Raw genomic sequence first — 15,051 nt, 5'->3', positions numbered from 1 at the left:
CCCGGCATCGCCGGGAGAGGAATCCCGAGAGCCCCCCGAGGAACTCGCATGGGGACTGGCCTTTCCTGAGGCCACCAGAGCGGGTCCCTGAGGTCCCCGTCGTAAGTCGAGAGCACCTGCCGCAACTCGAGAAAATCCAGGAGGTTTTGCCCTCCAGGCGAGATGAGGCCCATTTCCGCTGAGGCTTCTCGAGGCTAATCACATCTAACCACTGGAACTTCCAAAGGGTCCTTCACACCCTTGCTGCAACTCAAGAAGTTCCCCGACATACCCGTCTCCACTCGAGAGGAAGCACGAGGGTCCCGCACACATCCAGGGGAGCCCAGTTTCCGCCTCGTAGCTCGAGATGAGGGATTCTTTCCCTGCTTCGTTGGGAAAGAATTCCCGGCGTTCCCGTCGCATCTCAAGAGTAGGCGCTCTCCACAGGAAAGGCGAGAGGAAATCCAGGGTCGTGCCACCATTCCAAGAGTCCCCCAGATGTGTCAGTCCATTCCAGAGGAACCTGTTTTGCCTGCACTGCCTTGACGTTCAAGCCGAGGATCGACTCCCACCACGTGTGCACGTGGGACAGCCCTGTGGGAAAGCCTCTTGGGAAAGCCTCGAGGGAAAGCCATAGATCCCTTGATGCACGCGGCGGAATGCGTGACACTGCTGCTACCGCTTTGGAGGGAAGCGCAAGTGCATGTCTGCATTCGACATGAGGACTGACTCCCCTGGGGAGACTCCATAAGTACCCCAAAATCCATGTCAGCACTGGAGAGGAATCCTCAGGTTCCGGCCGCGACTCCACACAAGGTCTTAGGCCCCGGCATCGACGGGAGAGGAAACCCTAGAGGCCCCCAAGGAACTCGCATGGGGACTGGCCTTTCCTGAGGCCACCAGAGCGGGTCCCGGAGGTCCCCGTCGTAAGTCGAGAGCACCTGCCGCAACTCGAGAAAATCCAGGAGGTTTTGCCCTCCAGGCGAGATGAGGCCCATTTCCATTGAGGCTTCTCGAGGCTAATCACATCTAAACACTGGAACTTCCAAAGGGTCCTTCACACCCTTGCTGCAACTCAAGAAGTTCCCCGACATACCCGACTCCACTCGAGAGGAAGAAAGAGGGTCCCGCACACATCCAGGGGAGCCCCGTTTCCGCCTCCTAGCTCGAGATGAGGGATCCTTTCCCTGTTTCGTAGGGAAGAATCCCGGCGTTCCCGTCGCATCTCAAGAGGAGGCGCTCTCCACAGGAAAGGCGAGAGGAACTCCAGGGTCATGCCACCATTCCAAGAGTCCCCCAGATGTGTCAGTCCATTCCAGAGGAACCTGTTTTCCCTGCACTGCCTTGACGTTCAAGCCGACGATCGACTCCCACCACGTGTGCACGTGGGACAGCCCTGTGGGAAAGCCTCGTGGGAAAGCCTCGTGGGAAAGACTCGAGGGAAAACCATAGATCCTTTGATCCATGCGGCGAACTGCGTGACACTGCTGCTACCGCTCTGGAGGAAAGCGCAAGTGCATGCCCGCATTCGAGACGAGGACTGACTCCCCTGGGGAGACTCCAGAAATACCCCAAGATCCATGTCAGCACTGGAGAGGAATCCTCAGGTTCCGGCCCCGACTCCACACAAGGACTTAGGCCCTGGCATCGACGGGAGAGGAATCCCCAGAGGCCCCCGAGGAACTCGCATGGGGACTGGCCTTTCCTGAGGCCACCAGAGCGGGTCCCTGAGGTCCCCGTCGTAAGTCGAGAGCACCTGCCGCAACTCGAGAAAATCCAGGAGGTTTTGCCCTCCAGGCGAGATGAGGCCCATTTCCGCTGAGGCTTCTCGAGGCCAATCACGTCTAACCACTGGAACTTCCAAAGGGTCCTTCACACCCTTGCTGCAACTCAAGAAGTTCCCCGACATACCCGTCTCCCCTCGAGAGGAAGCACGTGGGGTCCCGCACACTTCCAGGGGAGCCCCGTTTCCGCCTCCTAGCTCGAGATGAGGGATCCTTTCCCTGTTTCGTAGGGAAAGAATTCCCGGCGTTCCCGTCGCTTCTCAAGAGGAGGCGCTCTACACAGGAAAGGCGAGAGGAACTCCAGGGTCGTGCCACCATTCCAAGAGTCCCCCAGATTTGTCAGTCCATTCAAGAGGAACCTGTTTTCCCTGCACTGCCTTGACGTTCAAGCCGAGGTTCGACTCCCACCACGTGTGCACGTGGGACAGCCCTGTGTGAAAGCCTCGTGGGAAAGACTCGAGGGAAAACCATAGATCCTTTGATCCACGCGGCAGACTGCGTGACACTGCTGCTACCGCTCTGGAGGAAAGCGCAAGTGCATGCCCGCATTCGAGACGAGGACTGACTCCCCTGGGGAGACTCCAGAAGTACCCCAAGATCCATGTCAGCACTGGAGAGGAATCCTCAGGTTCCGGCCCCGACTCCACACAAGGTCTTAGGCCCCGGCATCGAGGGCAGATGAATCCCGAGAAGCCCACGAGGAACTCGCATGGGGACTGGCCTTTCCTGAGGCCACCAGAGCCAGTCCCTCAGGTCACCGTCGTAAGTCGAGAGCACCTGCCGCAACTCGAGAAAATCCAGGAGGTTTTGCCCTCCAGGCGAGATGAGGCCCATTTCCGCTGAGGCTTCTCGAGGCCAATCACATCTAACCACTGGAACTTCCAAAGGGTCCTTCACACCCTTGCTGCAACTCAAGAAGTTCCCCGACATACCAGTCTCCACTCGAGAGGAAGCACGTGGGGTCCCGCACACATCCAGGGGAGCTCCGTTTCCGCCCCCTAGCTCGAGGTGAGGGATCCTTTCCCTGTTTCGTAGGGAAAGAATTCCCGGCGTTCCCGTCGCATCTCAAGAGGAGGCGCTCTCCACAGGAAAGGCGGGAGGAGCTCCAGGGTCCTGCCACCATTCCAAGAGTCCCCCAGATGTGTCAGTCCATTCCAGAGGAACCTGTTTTCCCTGCACTGCCTTGACGTTCAAGCCGAGGATCGACTCCCACCACGTGTGCACGTGGGACAGCCCTGTGGGAACGCCTCGTGGGAAAGCCTCGTGGGAAAGACTCGAGGGAAAACCATAGATCCTTTGATCCATGCGGCGGACTGCGTGACACTGCTGCTACCGCTCTGGAGGAAAGCGCAAGTGCATGCCCTCATTCGAAACGAGGACTGACTCCCCTGGGGAGACTCCAGAAGTACCCCAAGATCCATGTCAGCACTGGAGAGGAATCCTCAGGTTCCGGCCCCGACTCCACACAAGGTCTTAGGCCCCGGCATCGACGGGAGAGGAATCCCGAGACGCCACCGAGGAACTCGCATGGGGACTGGCCTTTCCTGAGGCCACCAGAGCGGGTCCCTGAGGTCCCCGTCGTAAGTCGAGAGCACCTGCCGCAACTCGAGAAAATCCAGGAGGTTTTGCCCTCCAGGCGAGATGAGGCCCATTTCCGCTGAGGCTTCTCGAGGCCAATCACATCTAACCACTGGAACTTCCAAAGGGTCCTTCACACCCTTGCTGCAACTCAAGAAGTTTCCCGACATACCCATCTCCACTCCAGAGGAAGCACGTGGTGTCCCGCACACATCCAGGGGAGCCCCGTTTCCGCCTCCTAGCTCGAGATGAGGGATCCTTTCCCTGTTTCGTAGGGAAAGAATTCCCGGCGTTCCCGTCGCATCTCAAGAGGAGGCGCTCTCCACAGGAAAGGCGAGAGGAACTCCAGGGTCATGCCACCATTCCAAGAGTCCCCCAGATGTGTCAGTACATTCCAGAGGAACCTGTTTTCCCTGCACTGCCTTGACGTTCAAGCCGAGGATCGACTCCCACCACGTGTGCACGTGTGACAGCCCTGTGGGAAAGCCTCGTGGGAAAGCCTCTTGGGAAAGACTCGAGGGAAAACCATAGATCCTTTGATCCACGCGGCGGACTGCGTGACACTGCTCCTACCGCTCTGGAGGAAAGCGCAAGTGCATGCCCGCATTCGAGACGAGGACTGACTCCCCTGGGGAGACTCCAGAAGTACCCCAAGATCCATGTCAGCACTGGAGAGGAATCCTCAGGTTCCGGCCCCGACTCCACACAAGGTCTTAGGCCCCGGCATCGATGGGAGAGGAATCCCGAGAGGCCCCCGAGGAACTCGCATGGGGACTGGCCTTTCCTGAGGCCACCAGAGCGGGTCCCTGAGGTCCCCGTCGTAAGTCGAGAGCACCTGCCGCAACTCGAGAAAATCCAGGAGGTTTTGCCCTCCAGGCGAGATGAGGCCCATTTCCGCTGAGGCTTCTCGAGGCCAATCACATCTAACCACTGGAACTTCCAAAGGGTCCTTCACACCATTGCTGCAAATCAAGAAGTTCCCCGACATACCAGTCTCCACTCGAGAGGAAGCACGTGGGGTCCCGCACACATCCAGGGGAGCTCCGTTTCCGCCCCCTAGCTCGAGGTGAGGGATCCTTTCCCTGTTTCGTAGGGAAAGAATTCCCGGCGTTCCCGTCGCATCTCAAGAGGAGGCGCTCTCCACAGGAAAGGCGAGAGGAACTCCAGGGTCGTGACACCATTCCAAGAGTCCCCCAGATGTGTCAGTCCATTCCAGAGGAACCTGTTTTCCCTGCACTGCCTTGACGTTCAAGCCGAGGATCGACTCCCACCACTTGTGCACGTGGGACAGCCCTGTGGGAAAGCCTCGTGGGAAAGCCTCATGGGAAAGACTCGAGGGAAAACCATAGATCCTTTGATCCACGATGCGGACTGCGTGACACTGCTGCTACCGCTCTGGAGGAAAGCGCAAGTGCATGCCCGCATTCGAGACGAGAACTGACTCCCCTGGGGAGACTCCAGAAGTACCCCAAGATCCATGTCAGCACTGGAGAGGAATTCTCAGGTTCCGGCCCCGACTCCACACAAGGTCTTAGGCCCCGGCATCGACGGGAGAGGAATCCCGAGAGGCCCCCGAGGAACTCGCATGGGGACTGGCCTTTCCTGAGGCCACCAAGCGGGTCCCTGAGGTCCCCGTCGTAAGTCGAGAGCACCTGCCGCAACTCGAGAAAATCCAGGAGGTTTTGCCCTCCAGGCGAGATGAGGCCCATTTCCGCTGAGGCATCTCGAGGCCAATCACATCTAACCACTGGAACTTCCAAAGGGTCCTTCACCCCCTTTCTGCAACTCAAGAAGTTCCCCGACGTACAAGTCTGCACTCGAGAGGAAGCACGTGGTGTCCCGCACACATCAAGGGGAGCCCCGTTTCCGCCTCCTAGCTCGAGATGAGGGATCCTTTCCCTGTTTCCTAGGGAAAGAATTCCCGGCGTTCCCGTCGCATCTCAAGAGGAGGCGCTCTCCACAGGAAAGGCGAGAGGAACTCCAGGGTCATGCCACCATTCCAAGAGCCCCCAGATGTGTCAGTCCATTCCAGAGGAACCTGTTTTCCCTGCACTGCCTTGACGTTCAAGCCGAGGATCGACTCCCACCACGTGTGCACGTGGGACAGCCCTGTGGGAAAGCCTCGTGGGAAAGCCTCGTGGGAAAGACTCGAGGGAAAACCATAGATCCTTTGATCCACGCGGCGGACTGCGTGACACTGCTCCTACCGCTCTGGAGGAAAGCGCAAGTGCATGCCCGCATTCGAGACGAGGACTGACTCCCCTAGGGAGACTCCAGAAGTACCCCAAGATCCATGTCAGCACTGGAGAGGAATCCTCAGGTTCCGGCCCCGACTCCACACAAGGTCTTAGGCCCCGGCATCGACGGGAGAGGAATCCCGAGAGGCCCCCGAGGAACTCTCATGGGGACTGGCCTTTCCTGAGGCCACCAGAGCGGGTCCCTGAGGTCCCCGTCGTAAGTCGAGAGCACCTGCCGTAACTCGAGAAAATCCAGGAGGTTTTCACCTCCAGGCGAGATGAGGCCCATTTCCGCTGAGGCTTCTCGAGGCTAATCACGTCTAACCACTGAAACTTCCAAAGGGTCCTTCACACCCTTGCTGCAACTCAAGAAGTTCCCCAACATACCCGTCTCCACTCGAGAGGAAGCACGTGGGTCCCGCACACATCCAGGGGAGCCCCGTTTCCACCTCCTAGCTCGAGATGAGGGATCCTTTCCCTGTTTCGTAGGGAAAGAATTCCCGGCGTTCCCGTCGCATCTCAAGAGGAGGCGCTCTCCACAGGAAAGGCGAGAGGAACTCCAGGGTCGTGCCACCATTCCAAGAGTCCCCCAGATGTGTCAGTCCATTCCAGAGGAACCTGTTTTCCCTGCACTGCCTTGACGTTCAAGCCGAGGATCGACTCCCACCACGTGTGCACGTGGGACAGCCCTGTGGGAAAGCCTCGTATGAAAGCCTCGTGGGAAAGACTCGAGGGAAAATCATAGATCCTTTGACCCACGCGGCGGACTGTGTGACAATGCTGCTACCGCTCTGGAGGAAAGCGCAAGTGCATGCCCGCATTCGAGACGAGGACTGACTCCCCTGGGGAGACTCCAGAAGTACCCCAAGATCCATGTCACCACTGGAGAGGAATCCTCAGGTTCCGGCCCCGACTCCACACAAGGACTTAGGCCCCGGCATCGACGGGAGAGGAATCCCGAGACGCCCCCGCGGAACTCGCATGGGGAATGGCCTTTCCTGAGGCCACCAGAGCGGTTCCCTGAGGTCCCCGTTGTAAGTCGAGATCACCTGCCGCAACTCGAGAAAATCCAGGAGGTTTTGCCCTCCAGGCGAGATGAGGCCCATTTCCGCTGAGGCTTCTCGAGGCCAATCACATCTAACCACTGGAACTTCCAAAGGGTCCTTCACACCATTGCTGCAACTCAAGAAGTTCCCCGACATACCCGTCTCCACTCGAGAGGAAGCACGTGGGGTCCCGCACACATCCAGGGGAGCTCCGTTTCCGCCTCCTAGCTCCAGATGAGAGATCCTTTCCCTGTTTCGAAGGGAAAGAATTCCCGGCGTTCCCGTCGCATCTCAAGAGGAGGCGCTCTCCACAGGAAAGGCGAGAGGAACTCCAGGGTCGTGACACCATTCCAAGAGTCCCCCAGATGTGTCAGTCCATTCCAGAGGAAACTGTTTTCCCTGCACTGCCTTGACGTTCAAGCCGAGGATCGACTCCCACCACGTGTGCACGTGGGACAGCCCTGTGGGAAAGCCTCGTGGGAAAGCCTCGGGGGAAAGACTCGAGGGAAAACCATAGATCCTTTGACCCACGCGGCGGACGGCGTGACACTGCTGCTACCGCTCTGGAGGAAAGCGCAAGTGCATGCCCGCATTCGAGACGAGAACTGACTCCCCTGGGGAGACTCCAGAAGTACCCCAAGATCCATGTCAGCACTGGAGAGGAATTCTCAGGTTCCGGCCCCGACTCCACACAAGGTCTTAGGCCCCGGCATCGACGGGAGAGGAATCCCGAGAGGCCCCCGAGGAACTCGCATGGGGACTGGCCTTTCTTGAGGCCACCAAGCGGGTCCCTGAGGTCCCCGTCGTAAGTCGAGAGCACCTGCCGCAACTCGAGAAAATCCAGGAGGTTTTGCCCTCCAGGCGAGATGAGGCCCATTTCCGCTGAGGCATCTCGAGGCCAATCCCATCTAACCACTGGAACTTCCAAAGGGTCCTTCACACCCTTTCTGCAACTCAAGAAGTTCCCCGACGTACAAGTCTGCACTCGAGAGGAAGCACGTGGTGTCCCGCACACATCAAGGGGAGCCCCGTTTCCGCCTCCTAGCTCGAGATGAGGGATCCTTTCCCTGTTTCCTAGGGAAAGAATTCCCGGCGTTCCCGTCGCATCTCAAGAGGAGGCGCTCTCCACAGGAAAGGCGAGAGGAACTCCAGGGTCATGCCACCATTCCAAGAGCCCCCAGATGTGTCAGTCCATTCCAGAGGAACCTGTTTTCCCTGCACTGCCTTGACGTTCAAGCCGAGGATCGACTCCCACCACGTGTGCACGTGGGACAGCCCTGTGGGAAAGCCTCGTGGGAAAGCCTCGTGGGAAAGACTCGAGGGAAAACCATAGATCCTTTGATCCACGCGGCGGACTGCGTGACACTGCTCCTACCGCTCTGGAGGAAAGCGCAAGTGCATGCCCGCATTCGAGACAAGGACTGACTCCCCTGGGGAGACTCCAGAAGTACCCCAAGATCCATGTCAGCACTGGAGAGGAATCCTCAGGTTCCGGCCCCGATTCCACACAAGGTCTTAGGCCCCGGCATCGACGGGAGAGGAATCCCGAGAGGCCCCCGAGGAACTCGCATGGGGACTGACCTTTCCTGAGGCCACCAGAGCGGGTCCCTGAGGTCCCCGTCGTAAGTCGAGAGCACCTGCCGCAACTCGAGAAAATCCAGGAGGTTTTGCCCTCCAGGCGAGATGAGGCCCATTTCCGCTGAGGCTTCTCGAGGCCAATCACATATAACCACTGGAACTTCCAAAGGGTCCTTCACACCATTGCTGAACTCAAGAAGTTCCCCGACATACCCGTCTCCACTCGAGAGGAAGCACGTGGGGTCCCGCACACATCCAGGGGTGCTCCGTTTCCGCCTCCTAGCTCGAGATGAGGGATCCTTTCCCTGTTTCGTAGGGAAAGAATTCCCGGCGTTCCCGTCGCATCTCAAGAGGATGCGCTCTCCACAGGAAAGGCGAGAGGAACTCCAGGGTCGTGCCACCATTCCAAGAGTCCCCCAGATGTGTCAGTCCATTCCAGAGGAACCTGTTTTCCCTGCACTGCCTTGACGTTCAAGCCGAGGATCGACTCCCACCACGTGTGCACGTGGGACAGCCCTGTGGGAAAGCCTCGTGGGAAAGCCTCGTGGGAAAGACTCGAGGGAAAACCATAGATCCTTTGATCCACGCGGCGGACTGCGTGACACTGCTGCTACCGCTCTGGAGGAAAGCGCAAGTGCATGCCCGCATTCGAGACGAGGACTGACTCCCCTGGGGAGACTCCAGAAGTACCCCAAGATCCATGTCAGCACTGGAGAGGAATCCTCAGGTTCCGGCCCCGACTCCACACAAGGTCTTAGGCCCCGGCATCGACGGGAGAGGAATCTCGAGAGGCCCCCGAGGAACTCGCATGGGGACTGGCCTTTCCTGAGGCCACCAGAGCGGGTCCCTGAGGTCCCCGTCATAAGTCGAGAGCACCTGCCGCAACTCGAGAAAATCCAGGAAGTTTTGCCCTCCAGGCGAGATGAGGCCCATTTCCGCTGAGGCTTCTCGAGGCCAATCACATCTAACCACTGGAACTTCCAAAGGGTCCTTCACACCATTGCTGCAACTCAAGAAGTTCCCCGACATACCCGTCTGCACTCGAGAGGAAGCACGTGGGGTCCCGCACACATCCAGGGGAGCCCCGTTTCCGCCTCCTAGCTCGAGATGAGGGATCCTTTCCCTGTTTCGTAGGGAAAGAATTCCCGGCGTTCCCGTCGCATCTCAAGAGGAGGCGCTCTCCACAGGAAAGGCGAGAGGAACTCCAGGGTCGTGACACCATTCCAAGAGTCCCCCACATGTGTCAGTCCATTCCAGAGGAACCTGTTTTCCCTGCACTGCATTGACTTTCAAGCCGAGGATCGACTCCCACCACGTGTGCACGTGGGACAGCCCTGTGGGAAAGCCTCGTGGGAAAGCCTCGTGGGAAAGACTCGAGGGAAAACCATAGATCCTTTGATCCACGCGGCGGACTGCGTGACACTGCTGCTACCGCTGTGGAGGAAAGCGCAAGTGCATGCCCGCATTCGAGACGAGGACTGACTCCCCTGGGGAGACTCCAGAAGTACCCCAAGATCCATGTCAGCACTAGAGAGGAATCCTCAGGTTCCGGCCCCGACTCCACACAAGGTCTTAGGCCCCGGCATCGACGGGAGAGGAATCCCGAGAGGCCCCCGAGGAACTCGCATGGGGACTGACCTTTCCTGAGGCCACCAGAGCGGGTCCATGAGGTCCCCGTCGTAAGTCGAGAGCACCTGCCGCAACTCGAGAAAATCCAGGAGGTTTTGCCCTCCAGGCGAGATGAGGCCTATTTCCGCTGAGGCTTCTCGAGGCCAATCACATCTAACCACTGGAACTTCCAAAGGGTCCTTCACACCATTGCTGCAACTCAAGAAGTTCCCCGACATACCCGTCTTCACACGAGAGGAAGCACGTGGGGTCCCGCACACATCCAGGGGAGCCCCGTTTCGGCCTCCTAGCTCGAGATGAGGGATCCTTTCCCTGTTTCGTAGGGAAATAATTCCCGGCGTTCCCGTCGCATCTCAAGAGGAGGCGCTCTCCACAGGAAAGGCGAGAGGAACTCCAGGGTCGTGACACCATTCCAAGAGTCCCCCAGATGTGTCAGTCCATTCCAGAGGAACCTGTTTTCCCTGCACTGCCTTGACGTTCAAGCCGAGGATCGACTCCCACCACGTGTGCACGTGGGACAGCCCTGTGGGAAAGCCTCGTGGGAAAGCCTCGTGGGAAAGACTCGAGGGAAAACCATAGATCCTTTGATCCACGCGGCGGACTGCGTGACACTGCTGCTACCGCTCTGGAGGAAAGCGCAAGTGCATGCCCGCATTCGAGACGAGGACTGACTCCCCTGGGGAGACTCCAGAAGTACCCCAAGATCCATGTCAGCACTGGAGAGGAATCCTCAGGTTCCGGCCCCGACTCCACACAAGGACTTAGGCCCCGGCATCGACGGGAGAGGAATCCCGAGAGGCCCCCGAGGAACTCGCATGGGGACTGGCCTTTCCTGAGGCCACCAGAGCGGGTCCCTGAGGTCCCCGTCGTAAGTCGAGAGCACCTGCCGCAACTCGAGAAAATCCAGGAGGTTTTGCCCTCCAGGCGAGATGAGGCCCATTTCCGCTGAGGCTTCTCGAGGCCAATCACATCTAACCACTGGAACTTCCAAAGGGTCCTTCACACCCTTGCTGTAACTCAAGAAGTTCCCCGACATACCCGTCTGCACTCGAGAGGAAGCACGTGGTGTCCCGCACACATCCAGGGGAGCCCCGTTTCCGCCTCCTAGCTCGAGATGAGGGATGCTTTCCCTGTTTCGTAGGGAAAGAATTCCCGGCGTTCCCGTCGCATCTCAAGAGGAGGCGCTCTCCACAGGAAAGGCGAGAGGAACTCCAGGGTCATGCCACCATTCCAAGAGTCCCCCAGATGTGTCAGTCCATTCCAGAGGAACCTGTTTTCCCTGCACTGCCATGACGTTCAAGCCGAGGATCGACTCCCACCACGTGTGCACGTGGGACAGCCCTGTGGGAAAGCCTCGTGGGAAAGCCTCGTGGGAAAGACTCGAGGGAAAAACATAGATCCTTTGATCCACGCGGAGGACTGCGTGACACTGCTGCTACCGCTCTGGAGGAAAGCGCAAGTGCATGCCCGCAATCGAGACGAGGACTGACTCCCCTGGGGAGACTCCAGAAGTACCCGAAGATCCATGTCAGCACTGGAGAGGAATCCTCAGGTTCCGGCCCCGACTCCACACAAGGTCTTAGGCCCCGGCATCGACGGGAGAGGAATCCCGAGAGGCCCCCGAGGAACTCGCAAGGGGACTGGCCTTTCCTGAGGCCACCAGAGCAGTCCCTGAGGTCCCCGTCGTAAGTCGAGAGCACCTGCCGCAACTCGAGAAAATCCAGGAGGTTTTGCCCTCCAGGCGAGATGAGGCCCATTTCCGCTGAGGCTTCTCGAGGCCAATCACATATAACCACTGGAACTTCCAAAGGGTCCTTCACACCATTGCTGCAACTCAAGAAGTTCCCCGACCTACCCATCTTCAATCGAGGGGAAGCACGTGGGGTCCCGCACACATCCAGGGGAGCCCCGTTTCTGCCTCCTAGCTCGAGATGAGGTATCCTTTCCCTGTTTCATAGTGATCCTTTCCCTATTTCTTAGGGAAAGAATTCCCGGCTTTCCCGTCGCATCTCAAGAGGAGGCGCTCTCCACAGGAAAGGCGAAAGGAACTCCAGGGTCGTGCCACCATTCCAAGAGTCCCCTAGATGTGTCAGTCCATTCCAGAGGAACCTGTTTTCCCTGCACTGCCTTGACGTTCAAGCCGAGGATCGAGTCCGACCCCGTGTGCACGTGGGACAGCCCTGTGGGATAGCCTCGTGGGAAAGACTCGAGGGAAAACCATAGATCCTTTGATCCACGCGGCGGACTGCGTGACACTGCTGCTACCGCTCTGGAGGAAAGCGCAAGTGCATGCCCGCATTCGAGACGAGGACTGACTCCCCTGGGGAGACTCCAGAAGTACCCCAAGATCCATGTCACCACTGGAGAGGAAACCTCAGGTTCCGGCCCCGACTCCACACAAGGTCTTAGGCCCCGGCATCGACGGGAGAGGAATCCCGAGATGCCCCCGAGGAACTCGCATGGGGACTGGCCTTTCCTGAGGCCACCAGAGCGGGTCCCTGAGGTCCCCGTCGTAAGTCGAGAGCACCTGCCGCAACTCGAGAAAATCCAGGAGGTTTTGCACTTCAGGCGAGATGAGACCCATTTCCGCTGAGCCTTCTCGAGGCTAATCACCTCTAACCACTGGAACTTCTAAAGGGTCCTTCACACCCTTGCTGCAACTCAAGAAGTTCCCCGACATACCCATCTCCACTCCAGAGGAAGCACGAGGGTCCCACACACATCCAGGGGAGCCCCGTTTCCGCCTCCTAGCTCGAGATGAGGGATCCTTTCCCTGTTTCGTAGGGAAAGAATTCCCGGCTTTCCCGTCGCAACTCAAGAGGAGGCGCTCTCCACAGGAAGGGCGAGAGGAACTCCAGGGTCGTGCCACCATTCCAAGAGTCCCCCAGATGTGTCAGTCCATTCCAGAGGAACCTGTTTTCCCTGCACTGCCTTGACGTTCAAGCCGAGGATCGACTCCCACCACGTGTGCACGTGTGACAGCCCTGTGGGAAAGCCTCGTGGGAAAGCCTCGTGGGAAAGACTCGAGGGAAAACCATAGATCCTTTTATCCACGCGGCGGACTGCGTGACACTGCTGCTACCGCTCTGGAGGAAAGCACAAGTGCATGCCCGCATTCGAGACGAGGACTGACTCCCCTGGGGAGACTCCAGAAGTACCCCAAGATCCATGTCAGCACTGAAAGGAATCCTCAGTTTCCGGCCTCGACCCCACACAAGGTCTTAGGACCCGGCATCGAAGGGAGAGGAATCCCGAGAGGCCCCGGAGGAACTCACATGGGGACTGGCCTTTCCTGAGGCCACCAGAGCGGGTCCCTGAGGTCCCCGTCGTAAGTTGAGAGCACCTGCCGCAACTCGAGAAAATCAAGGAAGTTTTGCCCTTCAGGCGAGATGAGGCCATTTCCGCTGAGGCTTCTCGAGGCCAATCACATCTAACCACTGGAACTTCCAAAGGGTCCTTCACACCCTTGCTGCAACTCAAGCAGTTCCGCGACATACCCGTCTCCACTCTAGAGGAAGCACGTGGGGTCCCGCACACATCCAGGGGAGCCCCGTTTCCGCCTCCTAGCTCGAGATGAGGGATCCTTTCCCTGTTTCGTAGGGAAAGAATTCCCGGCGTTCCCGTCGCATCTCAAGAGGAGGCGCTCTCCACAGGAAAGGCGAGAGGAACTCCAGGGTCGTGGCACCATTCCAAGAGTCCCCCAGATGTGTCAGTCCATTCCAGAGGAACCTGTTTTCCCTGCACTGCCTTGACGTTCAAGCCGAGGATCGACTCCCACCACGTGTGCACGTGGGACAGCCCTGTGGGAAAGCCTCATGGGAAAGCCTCGTGGGAAAGACTCGAGGGAAAACCATAGATCCTTTGATCCACGCGGCGGACTGCGTGACACTGCTGCTACCGCTCTGGAGGAAAGCGCAAGTGCATGCCCGCATTCGAGACGAGGACTGACTCCAATGGGGAGACTCCAGAAGAACCCCAAGATCCATGTCAGCACTGGAGAGGAATCCTCAGGTTCCGGCCCCGACTCCACACAAGGTCTTAGGCCCCGGAATCGACGGGAGAGGAATCCCGAGAGGCCCCCGAGGAACTCGTATATGGACTGGCCTTTCCTGAGGCCAACAGAGCGGGTCCCTGAGGTCCCCGTCGTAAGTCGAGAGCACCTGCCGCAACTCGAGAAAATCCAGGAGGTTTTGCCCTCCAGGCGAGATGAGGCCCACTTCCGCTGAGGATTCTCGAGGCTAATCACATCTAACCACTGGAACTTCCAAAGGGTCATTCAAACCCTTGCTGCAACTCAAGAAGTTCCCCGAAATAACCATCTCCACTCGAGAGGAAGCACGTGGGGTCCCGCAAACATCCAGGGGAGCCCCGTTTCCGCCTCCTAGCTCGAGATGAGGGATCCTTTCCCTGTTTCGTAGGGAAAGAATTCCCGGCGTTCCCTTCGCATCTCAAGAGGAGGCGCTTTCCACAGGAAAGGCGAGAGGAACTCCAGGGTCGAGCCACCATTCCAAGAGTCCCCCAGATGGGTCAGTCCATTCCAGAGGAACCTGATTTCCCTGAACTGCCTTGACGTTCAAGCCGAGGGTCGACTCCCACCACGTGTGCACGTGGGACAGCCCTGTGGGAAAGCCTCGTGGGAAAGCCTCGTGGGAAAGCCTCGAGGGAAAACCATAGATCCTTTGATCCACGCGGCGGACTGCGTGACACTGCTGCTACCGCTCTGGAGGAAAGCTCAAGTGCATGCCCGCATTCGAGACGAGGACTGACTCCCCAGGGGAGACTCCAGAAGTACCCCAAGATCCATGTCAGCACTGGAGAGGAATCCTCAGGTTCCGGCCCCGACTCCACACAAGGTCTTAGGCCCCGGCATCGACGGGAGAGGAATCCCGAGAGGCCACCGAGGAACTCGCATGGGGACTGGCCTTTCTTGAGGCCACCAGAGCGGGTCCCTGAGGTCCCCGTCGTAAGTCTAGAGCACCTGCCGCACCTCGAGAAAATCCAGGAGGTTTTGCCCTCCAGGCGAGATGAGGCCCACTTCCGCTGAGGATTCTCGAGGCTAATCACATCTAACCACTGGAACTTCCAAAGGGTCATTCACACCCTTGCTGCAACTCAAGAAGTTCCCTGAAATAACCATCTCCACTCGAGAGGAAGCACGTGGGGTCCCGCAAACATCCAGGGGAGCCCCGTTTCCGCCTCCTAGCTCGAGATGAGGGATCC

The sequence above is a fragment of the Ovis canadensis genome, chromosome 16, assembly GCF_042477335.2.
Source record: "Ovis canadensis isolate MfBH-ARS-UI-01 breed Bighorn chromosome 16, ARS-UI_OviCan_v2, whole genome shotgun sequence".
Lineage (NCBI taxonomy): Eukaryota > Metazoa > Chordata > Mammalia > Artiodactyla > Bovidae > Ovis > Ovis canadensis.
This window is presented reverse-complemented; position numbering follows the sequence as displayed.